The 14,736-nt window shown below is 42.3% G+C and overlaps 1 protein-coding gene across 5 annotated transcripts in view; it reads left to right on the top strand.

Moving 5' to 3' along the window:
* The window catches only part of MTUS1 (microtubule associated scaffold protein 1), a 161,187-nt gene that overhangs the window by 7,742 nt on the left and 138,709 nt on the right, over nt 1-14,736 (top strand). Inside the window, exon 1 of one of the 5 annotated variants that reach the window (XM_069977676.1) lies at nt 3,925-4,194. The exons of 3 other annotated variants lie outside the window; for them this stretch is intronic. The gene's annotated coding sequence lies outside the window, so the exon portion shown is untranslated. Of the gene's footprint in view, nt 1-3,924; nt 4,195-14,736 lie in introns of those variants that run through there. One more of the 5 variants, XM_069977680.1, reaches the window with a different exon arrangement.

Genomic DNA, 14,736 nt, shown 5'->3' with positions numbered 1-14,736 from the left:
GTGAACGATATCTGTAGTGTAACGATTTTTTTGTGGTCGTTACATCGTCGTTTAAAACGTTCGCCGAGCTGAGCATGTAGGTGGGGAAATGTAGGTAGACATTTCAAGAACGACTGAAAGATTTTTTTATTCAACGAAAAGATTAGCGAATTATTGTTGAAAGACCAACGATTTTTTTTCGAGATATTGAAAAAAAATAGTGAACGACTCAACGACGATTTCCCTATTGTCGTTCGCTCGTTTACAGCTATTCCACAGAACGAATATTGTTAACGAGCGGTCGTTTGAACGATTTTATGAACGGTAATCGTTAGAAAAAGTTCCGTGGAATAGGGCCTTAGTTATGCCCTATCCTCCCAGTCAGTTATGCCCAGTCTGTTAACTGCCCTGATGGGATTATCCCCTTCTCCCTTTGAACTATAAGGGTTTATTCACATGTACCATGTTTGGAGCGGATTTCACGCTGCGAGGTTGCAGAGAAATTACTATTGAACTCTATGGCACTGTAGCCTTGTAAAACGTAACTATTTAGCGGCTGTGACGTTAAAAATCATAAACATCACAGCATCTAAATAGTTAAGTTTTACAAGGCTACGGCACTATATTTATAATTTGTAAATATATACTATATTTTCATTCCACTGTGAGAATGGAGTGCCATAGACTTTAATAGTAAACAGTATTGCAGCAGATTTCACTGCGAAATTCGCAGAGTGAAATACGATGCAATTGTGCTACATGTGAGGTACCCTAAAGCATAAACTAAGGTTGTGGTACAATGATTTCACATTTACCCCTATAGCACAGAGAGCCTTGTTTTATTTCATATTTATATGCAGAAAGCCCACTGGGCATTCTCCTAGGCTATAAAAGCCCAGCAAGGTTTATCCCCCTAAAGTGACTGTACCACCAGGCCCAGGCTGAAGCACTGGAGGCGGGCCGATATGACGTGACTCCATTAGAATCAATGGAAACCTATCATAGAGGGGCTAGGGTTTTCTCCCACTAATGGTGGGTCGTCCCGCCTCCAGTGCTTCAGCCTGGGCCTGGTGGTACAGTCACTTTAATTTAGCAGTAATGCCCCACTTGTAAATTGCCAGCCAGCAGCCTGTAGTTTCAGCTCTGCTGCTCGCTTATAATCTTGTGCAAGCGCATTGTGGCTCAGTACTTAGCGCATATGCGAAAATTGAAGCTCCTCCCTGCAGTCTCAAAAACTGATCTGAGTTTGCGTGATTAGGACAGTCCACTAGAAACAGCCATGAGAATCTTCTAGTACCATACATGTGCCAGGCATAGTTTGAAATGCATTTGATTTCAAGCAAGTGGCAAAGCTGAACCTGCAGCGAGTCAATCAAAACAACGGAAGTGTTTACAAATAGCACAGGGGCACTACTATTTGGTGAAGAGGCTAGATCTTGCTGGCTTCTTGCAGCCCAGGCAACACTCTGGGAGATTTTGGAGTAATTTTCATATTAATTAAAATATCTCAGGCAGACTGGGTCTGTTTTTATGAGAAAGGTATCTATTATTTGAGATAATCGAACTCCAAGCTCATTTGGGTTTGTCCAAACCCAAACTCTCTGCATTTGATTACCAATGGCTGAAGAAGTCGGATGCAGCCGTAAGGCTGCCTGAAAAACGTGGTTACAACCATAGACTGTTAATTTTTTCCAGGGCTCCCTAGGGCTGCATCCAGCTTGTTCAGCCACCAGTATTCAATGCTGAAAGTTAGGGTTGAATGTACTCTTAAGTTGTACTCTTAAGTTCGATTATCTCTAGTATCTCTAGAATTGTGGTAAAGACCTTTTTAACACAGGGCAATATCAGGCAAATCATCGTTCATAGGAGTAAATGGGATAAGCGAGTGATAACTTATTTTTATATGAGCCATCTGTAAAAAGTTGTGGATCGATGCTTGTTATGTGGAGTCTGTCGGCTGTGGTAAAAGGGCACTAAATGCCTTAATACACCAAGCGATTATCGGCCGCTACACAGGATAACAACGGTCCCCCAGTGGCGGTAGCAGACGACTGCTATCTCCTATAGGCTCCCCGGATGAAATAAAGATTGGAAAGCCCCTCCCCACGGCCCCCCCACACTTCCTGCTTGCTGTCAGAGTGTTTAATAGCACTGGCCTTGAGCAGGGAACGATATGACAGGTCAGCATTCGCTTGCTCCTCCTGATCGGCCCGTGTAATAGGGCCTTAAGGGTAGTTTCACACGTAGCAATCTTCAGCTTTCTACCTCAAATGAGCGCAGATCAGCGAGATTGGCGCTTGTTTTACCATTTTCAAAAAGGCCCCCCACTTATTGCAAGCTCCTCTTGTCTCTCTGGTCACTGCTGGAGACCAGCTCCATAGACTTCTATTAAAGGGGTTATCCAGCGTTAACAAAAACATGGCCACTTTTCCCCCTACTGTTGTCTTCAGTTCAGGTGCGGTTTGCAATTAAGCTCCATTTACTTAAATGGAGCTGAGTTTCAAAACCCCACCCAAACTGGAGACGAGAGGGGGAAAGTGGCCATGTTTTTGTAGCGCTGGATAACCCCTTAAGGGTACAAACCCACACACCGTATACACAGCAGATACGCAACAAATACGCAGCAAATATGCAGCAGATTTGTTGGTACAGATTTGATGCTGTGTTCAGTTATTTAGATATAATCTGCTGCGTGTTTGCTGCGTATTTGCTGCGTATCGCAGCAGTAAATACGCTGCTTATACGGTGTTTGGGTTTATACACATGCAGAAGATACGCAGCAGATTTGATACTGTGTTCCATTATTTAGATCTAATCTGCTGCGTATCTGCTGCGTATCGCAGCAGTAAATACACAGCGTATAAGCCGTGTGTGTTTGTACCCTTAAGTACATCTCCTGCAGCAAGATGAGAATGGAAGGAAAGAACTTACCTGAGCTCTTTTTCCTACTCATTAAAGCATGGGTCTCAAAACTGCGGTCCTCCAGCTGTTGCAAAACCACAATTCCCATCATGCCCAGACAGCTAAAGCTTTTGGATTTGGCTGTCCAGGCATGATGGTAGATGTAGTATTGCAAAAGCTGGAGGACCGCAGTTTGGAGACCCATGTATCAGAGTTTATTGGGCATCTTCATACCCAAACCCTGACCAATAAAAACTTGACACATCTGACGTGTCAAAAGGTTTTTGTTTTGTTTTTTAATTAAACACTTTAAGTTCCAGAGGCTGAATATAACCAATTTAATTTAAAACACCCTATTTTGCTGTTTATATGTAAAATCTAGACACTGTGATAAACAAGCACATATATTCATGACTTTTTGTAGTAGGTTTGTATTACTTTGCACAGTGTTTCCATACTGTTTTATGTATACGGAGATCTTGTCGAAGCAGCCATAGATCCTCTTCACATGAGGTATAAGTAATAATTTGTATAGCTTGTGTTCCGGATGTAGGTGAATGTAGGGCTGTCTCCTTGATGCAGTGCAGGTGGTAATTATATTCCTCTAGCCACCACTTTCTCTGGTGTAATAATGCAGACCTTTCCTATGCCAAGAGTTATCCACAGTTGTGGGAGGTAAAAGTGCTTACTGTGCATCCTCTTTACAAGACTCTACAAGGCAGATTATAATTAGACACAGTTGACTAGGAAGCTGGATCGCTGGTGGTCTCCAACACAGAGCGTAGAGGAAGAAGTGTAATCGGACCTTTTTATCATCTCTTCAAACTTTTTTGTGTGTGATTCCTTTCATTCATGCTTTCTTTTAGCATGTTCATAGTCATTGCTAGGCAACTGGGAATGCTGACATGCCTGCATACTAGTTCCACCCCCTTTGTCCAGCGAGGATAGGCTCAGCATTGCCCACTATGTAATGCAGCTCTGTGCTGCACATCCCCGTGGACCTTGATCCTGGGATGGAAGTCATCTTCATCAGTGTTTTTCACCTAACCAAGAGCTATAAATGTGTACTTTATGATCTGGCAGTGGGCATGCCTAAACACTGGCAGCGTTTCTAAAGGAAATTCTTTTATAATCCTGGAGCGAGTCAGTAAGCTTCGCCTGCTGCCTGGGAAAGTGCCTTGTGAGAAGCTCTCCAGAGCTGGAAATACTGCAGTACCTCTTATACGGAGCATCAGTGATCGCCGAGGAGGGAGCCTTATTGTCAGCTACAAAGGGCTTCTTTTGTCTGTCCAGGAAAGGCAGCCAGGGAGGAAGGTGAGTGGACTTTACCATTCCTTGTGACAGACATGGAGTGAAAGGAAAGGAAGCCTTGAGGGACCTTAGGAATCTAGTAGCTAAAATCCCGAGGCCCCGCAGTGAGGTCTGCACAGTGCCTGGAGTCCCCAGCACAAGTCTATAGAGGTGGAAGAAATACTGACAAAGGACATCGTCTTTATGGTCATTAGTAGGACGTTTTATAAGTTTCCTAAGGAAAAGCTGATAAACGCCTAATGTAACTTGTAAGTCTTAACCCATCGAAGCTTTTTGATGTTTTTTTTATGATGTGTGTGCACTCGGAGGTGTCCTCCTGCCTGCTTTTTCTAGGCTTGGAAATCGGAAGGAATAGTTTCGACTTTTATGATAAAACTTGGGTTTTCTGTCCCACTGGAAATAAGACCTGATATGTTAGCGTTGTGCATTGCTGCACTATAATAATAATGGAATGTAACCGGTCATTGCTGGGATCAAAATGCTGTACTTACAACTTTAAGGGTTTAATTGGTGGCTAACGTTTAAGGTGTTTGTCTTAATAGTTTTGAGAGTTCCCCCCCCCCCCCCCCCCTTTCTCCCTGTATGTAGTGATGTGCTGGTGACGCTCTCTCACTTCTATTATAATCTTCATCGACACTTGGCTCTGTCAGCACGTACTGGAATGTTGTGCTCAGGAGAGGGGAGAAAGGCCGCCCTGATTGGTGAAGTGCATTACCTCCCATCCCAGCGTCCTACCTATAAGCAGACACAATAGAGGAGTTCTGTAGGCTCCTAAACAGACTGAACAAATTCTGCATTGTGTGTATCCGTAATGCACTGCAAAAGTGAGAGCAGAACCTACGCAGATAGAGAAGTTCTGCAGAACCTAAGCCTTGCCTCGCATACTAATTTCTAACTAGAATGCCTCAAGTGGCGAAACAAGAGTTTTCTGGGTTCTGCAGTTTGCAGTTATCTAATAAGAGGACTTTTTGGTTGAGATTTTGTTTCTAGTTGTGTTCAGTTTAGGGTTAGTCTTAGATGAGTTTCACATGATGCTGCCCGACTAAATAATTTGTGCGTAGGTCTGGCATCCTTAGGTGGGCAAACAAACATCCGGCATCACATGTTATACCATAGGAAGTTATGGGATCAGGTTATCACTAGCGTGTTTGTACTACACTCTAAGATATCATTACAAGGGAGAGGGATTTGTCAGCTTTGTCAGGTTCAGGGCTGCAGACAAAGTTATAAAATCACAATTTTCTTCCAAGCTTAAGATTAGTCTTGGGTGCCTCGTAGAGGAGGTGTCCTTAGCTGAATCACATATGCCTCTTCTCTTCCTGACTTATATGACTGAGGTACAGGATTTTGCTTCTAGCACTGAACCTTGTACATCAATCATACAGGCTAAGGATGGAGTAGGGAAGCATGCACACTGCAGCTTGGCACTGAACCTGACTCTTAAAGGGGATAGCCCCATATTGCGCACAGGGTACCAAGGAGGAAGGTATGTCTCTTAACTTCCCCTTTGCTCGTGCTGTTAGTAGCTTACTCCTCAGTCCAGAGCTCCATTAGGAGCACTGCCTCACCCCCATATCGCAGAGTTGGCCCACCTGCTCAATTGATTATTTTTAGAAGTAGCGGGCTGGCTTGGTGGTCTGGGGGGCGGCCAGTGCTTTAGACCGAGCAGTAAACTGCTAACAGCATGGTAATGGTGCTGAGGAGGAAGGTAAGACACATAGATACCTTCCTCCTTGGCACCCCTTGTGCAATAGGGGGCTATCAGCAGGTTAGATTCATCTAACCTGCTGATAGTTCCTTGTTATGCTGCGTTTACACTGAACGATTATCGTTCGAATTTGCACGATAACAATCGAATTCGAACGATAATCGTACGTGTAAACGCAGCAAACGATCAAGCGACGAGCGAGAAATCGTTCATTTTGATCTTACAACATGTTCTTAAATCGTCGTTCGCAAAAAATTCACAGATCGTTCCGTGTAAACAGTCGTTCACCGATTTAACCTATGTGTAAGATAGGCTTAAGCGATTGCAAAACCATTTTTCCGTACGCTATATCGTTAAGTCTAAACGCTGATGGTTATAAAAAAAAAACGTTACTTCGAAATCGTACGATCGGGCGAATTATCGCTACGTGTAAACCCAGGATTAAACTTGGAAGTAAAACGTGATTTTGGGAGAGTCATGTGGACATGTAGAAGCAGTGTATGTTTGTGCCTCTCATGCCCCATAGGCTTCTATGGGCAACAGTTGTAACCAGATATCTCAGTAAAGCTAAAGATCCATTGTATCTTTTAGGCTATGTTTAGCAAATGACGGCCATTATTTCAAAACAGTGATTGTTTTAAAATAGCGGTAATTATTTCTATTTAAATGGCAGCCATCCACTAAATGTGTGTCAACATAGCCTTTCTGTGTTTTCAATCCACTCCCACTGGTGTGAAGTGAAGTTGGATGCAGCCCTCATGTCTGCCTTACCATTTCACCTGGCAGAGGCAAACGGTCAGGCAGGTTGAGTTCAGCTGTCTAATTTCTTTGTTCTCAGGGTGATAAGCTGGCAGACGCTTTCTTCCCTTTCCTGATTGAACACACATGTACACTCAAGTGTGCATATGTATGGACCAGTCTGAGAGGGAGCTGTCAATCAAGTGTTTCTCCAATAGCTATATTTGTATGGCTGACATTACTGGTCAGGACAGGAGACAAGGGTGAGGCATTTTTCTGTAATTACATATATTAGCGTTTCTTATGCACTATTAGTTTATGTAAATAATGTAAATGATCTTCTTAATTTGCTTAGTTTTATCTACCTAATATGACCACATATGAGGCCTGTATTTGGCTGAAAGCCTTAGGATGTTTACCTCCTTTGCTTAGCTATAAATGCATCCTTCAAGTAAACATGTGTTTTGTGATATTGTTAAGTGAAAGGCTGCGTGACATCATGCAGCCACATAAATTAGCTGTGTCATAAATAACAAACCTTATTATGTGCAGGTTATAGGGTATAAACCCACACACCGTATACACAGCGTATTTACTGCTGCGATACGCAGCAAAAACGCAACAAATACGCAACAAAAACGCAGCAGATTAGATCTAAATAACTGAACTCAGCATTAAATCTTCACCATCAAACTGCTGCGTATTTGCTGCGTATATGTTGCGTATTTGTTGCGTATTTGCTGCGTATACGGTGTGTGGGTTTGTACCCTCAAGGCGTAAAGCAGTAACTCAAGTGTTCCACCAAAGTTACATACACCTTAATGCACACTGCTTCCCCAGGGATGGACACAGACTGCATAGGGTCCCTGTGCAAAAAAGTACCTTCCCCCCCCCCCCCCAAGTGTTTCCCAACAGCCATTTCCACTTTGGGGAGCCCCTACCAACAAGTGTTCTAAAAAATAAGTAAAACAGCATTCAGGTGACGTGTTCAATCTGAGGTGTCACTTTCCCCTTTCATTTCCATCTGGCCCAGGACACCATGATTTCTTCCAGCTTCAATTTATCTCTTCGAACCCGCCAGATAAACCTCTTAGGCTTCGCACTTTTCCTTCAACTTCCTTCCCTTTTTAGGCAGGGTCCCATACAGTAGCAATTCTGCTTTTTGGTGTCATGCGCAGCAAAGTGAGTAGGTATGTGGGTTGCCACCACATGTGGGATCCCCCATATAGTAATAAGCTGTGCAGCTGTGTCAGTACACTAGCGCAAACGTTAAACTGTTTAGGGGCTCCCACAATCATCATTAATCCCGATGCTGGGAGCTCCCAGGTCTAGTCCGCAAAACACAGTCAATGTACAGGAGGAATTCTATGGAAGTATGAATGACCCCTTACTCCCAAGAGTGGACTTGGGGTATGTGCATACTACAGAATTCACACGGATAACTTCCAGTGGATTCCGTGCATTGACTAGACAGTTCTTTGGACGCTGCCTAATCCCCATAGAAAGTTTCCTGCTCTGACAGTTCCTGACATGGACAGAGGTGGCAGCAGGGAGCACTGTGTCAGATTGGAAAGAAAACTCCACTTACGGCCGTACATACAGCAGCTGATGAGTACTAGAAGGTTTAAGATTTTAAAGTAGAAGTAAATTACAAATATGTTTATCTTTTTGGCACCAGTTGATTAGAAAACATGTTTTTGCCTCTGGAGTACCCCTTTAAATCTATACTCGTGTGGGTGGTCCTAATCAGTGATAGACAATTATCTGTGTATTAGTAGGTCTGCCCTCTCAATGCCCTTTATAGTAAAATAAACATGAAGAAAATCTGAAACAAATATGTGGACAGAGCCTTAAACTCATTATACTGTTAGGGTACAAACACACACTGCATATACGCTGCGTATTTACTGCTGCGATACGCAGCAGATTAGATCTAAATAACTGAACATAGCATCAAATCTGCTGCGTATCTGCTGTGTGTGTTTGTACCCTTATACACAATAATTGTATCATAGCTCTATCCTTATCCCTGCTTTAGGGCAAATGCACACAAGCCTATGAGATTTGGTGCTGACATGACTTTATACTAATGTGTAGAATGCACCATGCCATCACTTGTCATCCTTAAGACGCTCTGAGTGCGCTTTCCAGCATTTCTATGTCATAGTACTACCTCAATTTACAAAGGAGACATGGGTATTTTATGTGGATTTTTCTGATATACATTGACTTGTATGTTTATTTTTTGCATGGCCCATTACTAGTTTTTTTTTTTTTTCTAGAAGTAATAAATTATAGTGAAATCCTAATGGCCATTTGTTATTACACATGCTTTTAATTGAAACAATTCTGGCAACATTTTCCGTCACTAGCTATAGCCTGGTTAGCATATATACTTATGGGATTTCTAAACACCAGCCACATGGCTTGATCATTCTAGTGAACGTCCGCTTGTAGACCCAAGAAGACCTCTGTGCCCGAAATTAATTAGATGGGAATGTTTGAATACATTATTGAATGTGTGGCCTGAAATAATCACAGATGGCTACCAGTGATGGTGCGTTTACACAGGCAGATTTATCTGACAGATTTTGGAAGCCAAAACCAGGAATGGATTTGAAAAAAGGAGAAATCTCAGTCTTTCCTTTATGACCCGTTCCCTGTTAATGGTCTGTTCCTGGCTTTGGCTTCAAAAATCTGTCAGATAAATCTGCCTGTGTAAACGCACCATGACCCTTAAGGATACAAGATCAGCTGTACAGGACCAAAGCAATCCCCCCCCCCCCACACACACACACAATACTTGCTATGGGTCTGCCTGTTTAGTATGGCCTTAAGATGGACTTGCATTAGTTTTCTTAGATGTCCCTTTTCTGAATGACCTGGTTAGAAGTGAAGGTTGTTGTTCTGGAAAACTGCTACATAAAATAAATCCGACAATTGTCCTGTTGGTATATGGTTTAGTCCCTTTTAATGTGGACACAGATCTGTTCTATGGCATGAACGACTGCACAAAACAATGTCCAAAAAATTCAGCTTGGCAGGTCAACTTCTTAAACATATCTATTTTTTGCCTTTTCATAAGAGGAGCTAGTGTCAAAATTATGGTCTAAAGAGGCCTCTTCTGCTCTTGATCATATCCATTGTATGGTCAGCTGCCAAATGTATGTGATACATGCTCCTCAAGACACATCTGATGCTGCTTTACATTTAGGGAAAACAATAGGATCTGTTAAATTGGATCAATAGATTGCTGTCAAACTTGTTGGTATGGACTGCTGGTGACCATATGCCTCATAGTTCTATGGCAGATCCAACAATTAACAATACTTTCCGTGTGTGTATTCAGTGCGAGCATACATTGGCAAATATCTTCTGCTGTGCCTCTAAACTGTATAGGCATATGCAAGGTGACAAGCTTTTTTTTTTTTTTTTTTTATAAAATATGAAAATGCTTAAAGTGACTCTGTACCCACAACCTGACCCCCAAAACCACTTGTACCTTTGGATAGCTGCTTTTAATCCAAGATCTGTCCTGTGGTCCGTTCAGCAGGTGATGCAGTTATTGTCTTAAAAAACTACTTTTAGGGTATAAACCCACACACCGTAAACGCAGCAAATACGCAGCAAATACGCAGCAGATGTGATGGTGAAGATTTGATGCTGTGTTCAGTTATTTAGATCTCATCTGCTGCGTATTTGCTGCGCGTTTGCTGCGTGTTTGCTGCGTATCGCAGCAGTAAATACGCTGCATATACGGTGTGTGGGTTTATACCCTTAGGGTACAAACACACATGGCATATACGCTGCGTATTTACTGCTGCGATACGCAGCAGATACACAGCAGATTAGATCTAAATAACTGAACACAGCATCAAATCTGCTGCGTATCTGCTGCGTATACGCTGTGTGTTTGTACCCTAAGGGTACAAACACACACACCGTATACTCAGCAAATACGCAGCAGATCTGCAGGTGCAGATTTGATGCTGTGTTCAGTTATTTAGATCTAATCTGCTGCGTATCTGCCGCGTATTTGCTGCGTATCACAGCAGTAAATACGCTGTGTGTACGGTGTGTGTGTTTGAACCCTTAAACTTACAGCCCTGTGTCCTACAGGCGTGGCAGAGTGTTGCATTGTTTGTGTGTTTGCAGTTTCAACTATAGTAATGTGCAAGAAAGAAAAAGAGATCCTCTCCAGCTCAGATAATGTTGAATGCTTTATTTGATGTGCACATCAAATAGAGCTGGAGAGGATCTCTTTTTCTTTCTTGTATATGCAACCCCGGAGTCCAGGGGAAATCTCTCCGTGCACAGTCAGGCAATTGAGCCAGGAGACATGTTTTCTCATTCGAGTGCTGACCCTATACATGTTTCTTATAGTAATGTGCACCTGCCTAGTGTGAATGGTGTTGTAGGAGATCTGACTAAATTTGTCCTTGTCTTCAAGTCTTTTAACATGTTTCTGTGCCTCTTAAAGGGAACTAGTCAGTATAAAACCGCCTCTGCAGCTATAAATAACATAGCAATATGGCCTTGAAACAGTTTTTAGCCATATAAGTGACTGCTATGAGCGTTACTTATATGGCCTAAAAATGTACTTTGTAATCCTTGATTCAGCCAGAGGAAGTTGGCAGATGTGCGCAAAACGGCCGTTGCAGTAGGGCATGTCTGTGTTTGTCCTCCCTCACCTGCAATGTCCGAATTTCAACAAAGAAAGAAGAGAAGCTTGCCGGTGTGCGCCACGTCTGATATATTCTCTACAGTTCCGACTTTGTAAAACCTACCCTATATAAGCATGGAGGGGGCCTGAGCTCCTAATAGTCACGGAAGGTGGAAAACATGTTTGGCAGTTACGCCTCCCCTGAAAGAGGGAAGAAGGGGCCATCCCTGAGTGCAGACTCTTACAGAAAGGCGTGATTTCTGTAGTTGTTTCCCGCCAGCCATGTCTAATTAGCAGCTAAGGACCGTCCCTATGCCTATGTAGGTATGTTTTTAAAAAGTAAGTTTTGGGGCCAGGTAGGTAACGCTCCTAGCTAGAGATGAGTGAATTTACTGTAATAATGAAGCAAAACTCTTCATTGTCTCTGCAATCCGATCATCGGCCTGCTGCTGTTTAACTCCCTGCGGCTCCTCCCTTGGTGCTGGGAAAAGCTGGATCCAGTCCTAGGGAACTGGTAGAACTTTCCTAGGACTGGATCCAGCTTTCCCAGCACCCTGGGAAGCGGGCTGTAAATTCTCTCATTTCTACTTATAGTAATTACTGTATATGGCTTAACACGGTACTCTGGGTCATATAGCACTGTATTTATAGCTGCAGAGAGGATGATGTGTAAAACCGGTCAACAGCAGTCTAATGTGTTGGGCCCAGTCATAGATTGTGAGAGCTCTAGTAAAAGACTGGGCTGCAGCTTGCCAGTGCTTTCCATGTACTGTGTGTGTATGTGTATATTATGAATGTATGCATGCATATGCATGTATATATGTGTGTGTTTTGATAAAATCTCTTGGCCTAATAGCAGTTTAGTTTTTTGTTTTTTTTCTTTGTTTTTAAAGGATGTTTATCATCTTAGTTTTCTTTTACTTTGATGCTGTCTTTTTGTATTGTTGCGCTTTTATGTTTTAATGAATGTGGTTTTCTCATTGTATGGGTCTGTAATCCCTATGAAAACAACTATTCAGACTGCAGTTATCTATTGTGATCCACTTTGGTCTAGCCTATCATTTTACCAATAAACTCTCTAGTGAGACCAGGCTCTGGGGAAATAAAGGTATGTTCATGTGTAGCAAATGTGTTTTCCAGCAAAAGTGGGTGGCATCCTGAATGAAATCTATGATAAGATGAGCAGACAAGGAAAATCTAGCTAATTCTGTGTGACTGGTTTGTGCATGGGTTTTTAATGGAACAAGCTTCTTGACAGAGGTAGGCTGCTTTCCCACTGGGTTTACAGTGTCCATTAGCATTTTGTGCTGGGAAAGGTGCTGATGCAGTATGACAGTCAGAATGATGTCAAGTGAATGGTGACATATCGCCATTGGGAACCTGGGGTGATATCTTCTACTGCATGCCTATACCATGGCATCCATAGACTTATAGAAGCCCTCGCGCGCCTCCTCTCTTCATGTCTCTCCGTGCTGAAGAATGGACATGTCCATTATTCATAGTCGAGGCATGCGAGCCTCCCATAGACTGTCATTATGACATGGAGGCTGGCGGAATTTTGCCAGTTTTACTCAGTGTGAACTAACTAATAAGACCTTTTGGGTCTCATCCATGGGAAATAATAGTATTATTATTATTCCCTGTGCTTGTTGCAAGCAATTAGAACTGATTAAAAACTGTGACCAGTGATTTACCCAATCTAATTCAAAGAATATTTCTCCATCTGGGGCGCAGACTCTTTCACAGGAGGACAAAACCTATGTTTATTTGTGGTGGGATATGCTGAGCTTACATGCTACAATTCTGCAATATCCTACCTTGAAAGAAGTGACTTTGGTAAATTATTACCCCAGAACATCTTATGGCTGTGTTCCCACAATGTAAAAGTAGGGGTAAATAACGGCCTTTGTTGTGAAACATTGGTTATTAATAATGAACATTAATAATGGCCGTTGTTTTGCAACATTGACCTATCTTGGCACTTATTTTTACATTGTGGGAACATAGCCTATATAAACATTTTACCCTGAAAATGTATCTTTATTACAGAGTGAAGCAGTCTTCTGTGTAAGAATGAGGTGTTACTAGAGACGCTGCCAGTTACAGAATTTTGGCCATGGTAACGTAATAATTTGTTGGTGTTTAAGTGAAGTCTTTGTCAGCGCTTTTGCAACTTAGATTTTTACTTCTGGTTTTAGTTAGAGGCCTCAGTAAAGTAATTGATGGCAATGGAGAGCTAGGCGACTGTCCTGTTACCTAATCCCATATAAATCTTATCTTTCCTCTGCATTGGTAATGAGACTGATACAGTGTATTCGTGCTAGTTCCATTCTCTCACTAATGGTTTAATTCCTGGTTTATAACTATATTGTGCATGCTATACTGCTAATTGAATCTTGACAGTTGTCTTTCACAGATTGTAGCTGATGCAGATGTGATGCCAGGTAGACTTCTTGTATTGCACACAATTGCACTTCCTCTTAAAGTTTATGTAAAGAATTGAAGGCGATGGAGAGCTAGGCGTTGTCTGTTTTCTTAGCATTTGTGCACACGGTTTCTAGTATTGGCAATGAGCATGATCATAGTAGTCCCAGAATGCTATATATAATATTTTTTGACAAAATAAAAATTGACAATGAGCGCAATATTAGGCAATCCTAGGTATATAGTGGTAGTATATTAAACCATGCAATGAAAAAGGAATGAATTAGGTTGGTTACCTGATTATCCTTCTCACACTATTGCTCGTGGTTTTCACTGTATGCCGTAGAACCAGTATCCGTGTTGGTTGTATGTCCTTTCTAAGATGCTTAATACCGTATGCTTTGCAGCAGGGTGATGAATGTAACCTTCGCTGGAGGTGCCCCGGCCGGCGGCACTACTCCGCAGTTGGTTACGTAGGTGATGACAATTCAAAAAATGTTTTTCCCGGGAGTCGAGTGACGTCACTACTAGTACGGGTGCTTGGAGAGGCAAAAAAGGTAATCAACGCGTTTCAGCAACAATATCGGTTGCCCTCGTCAGGATTATGCCGCGGCCCCGTGTATCTCCCTTACTTATAGGTCGTATGAACTGCCCACCTACCAGGTGTAAGCTGATTAGATGTTCTCATATTGCTGTCTTATTCTAATTTTGCATACATTTGTGTGTTTATATGGCATTTTTAAAGCACCCTGTTACCTTCTCTTGTCCGTGTTTTCGAGCTGTGCGCACATTGTTCGGAACAGTGTATCAGTTCCCATTTTCAGTACTCAGAGCAGTGTGCAGAGGGTTCGGGACAATGTGTCAGTTTTTCCTAAAAAAGTTCCAACAATACATAGGTCTTTCGGAGCAATGTATCACTTCTTTTTTGTAATAATAAAAGACAGCATGTTAAACAATATGTCCATTTCAAAAAATATACAGAGAAACGTTCGGGACAGAGTGTTGGTTTCTG

Source organism: Dendropsophus ebraccatus, chromosome 7 (genome assembly GCF_027789765.1).
Source record: "Dendropsophus ebraccatus isolate aDenEbr1 chromosome 7, aDenEbr1.pat, whole genome shotgun sequence".
NCBI classification, from domain to species: Eukaryota; Metazoa; Chordata; class Amphibia; order Anura; family Hylidae; genus Dendropsophus; species Dendropsophus ebraccatus.
The sequence above is the reverse complement of the archived record's forward strand: the minus strand, read 5'-3'. Positions and strand labels throughout refer to the sequence as shown.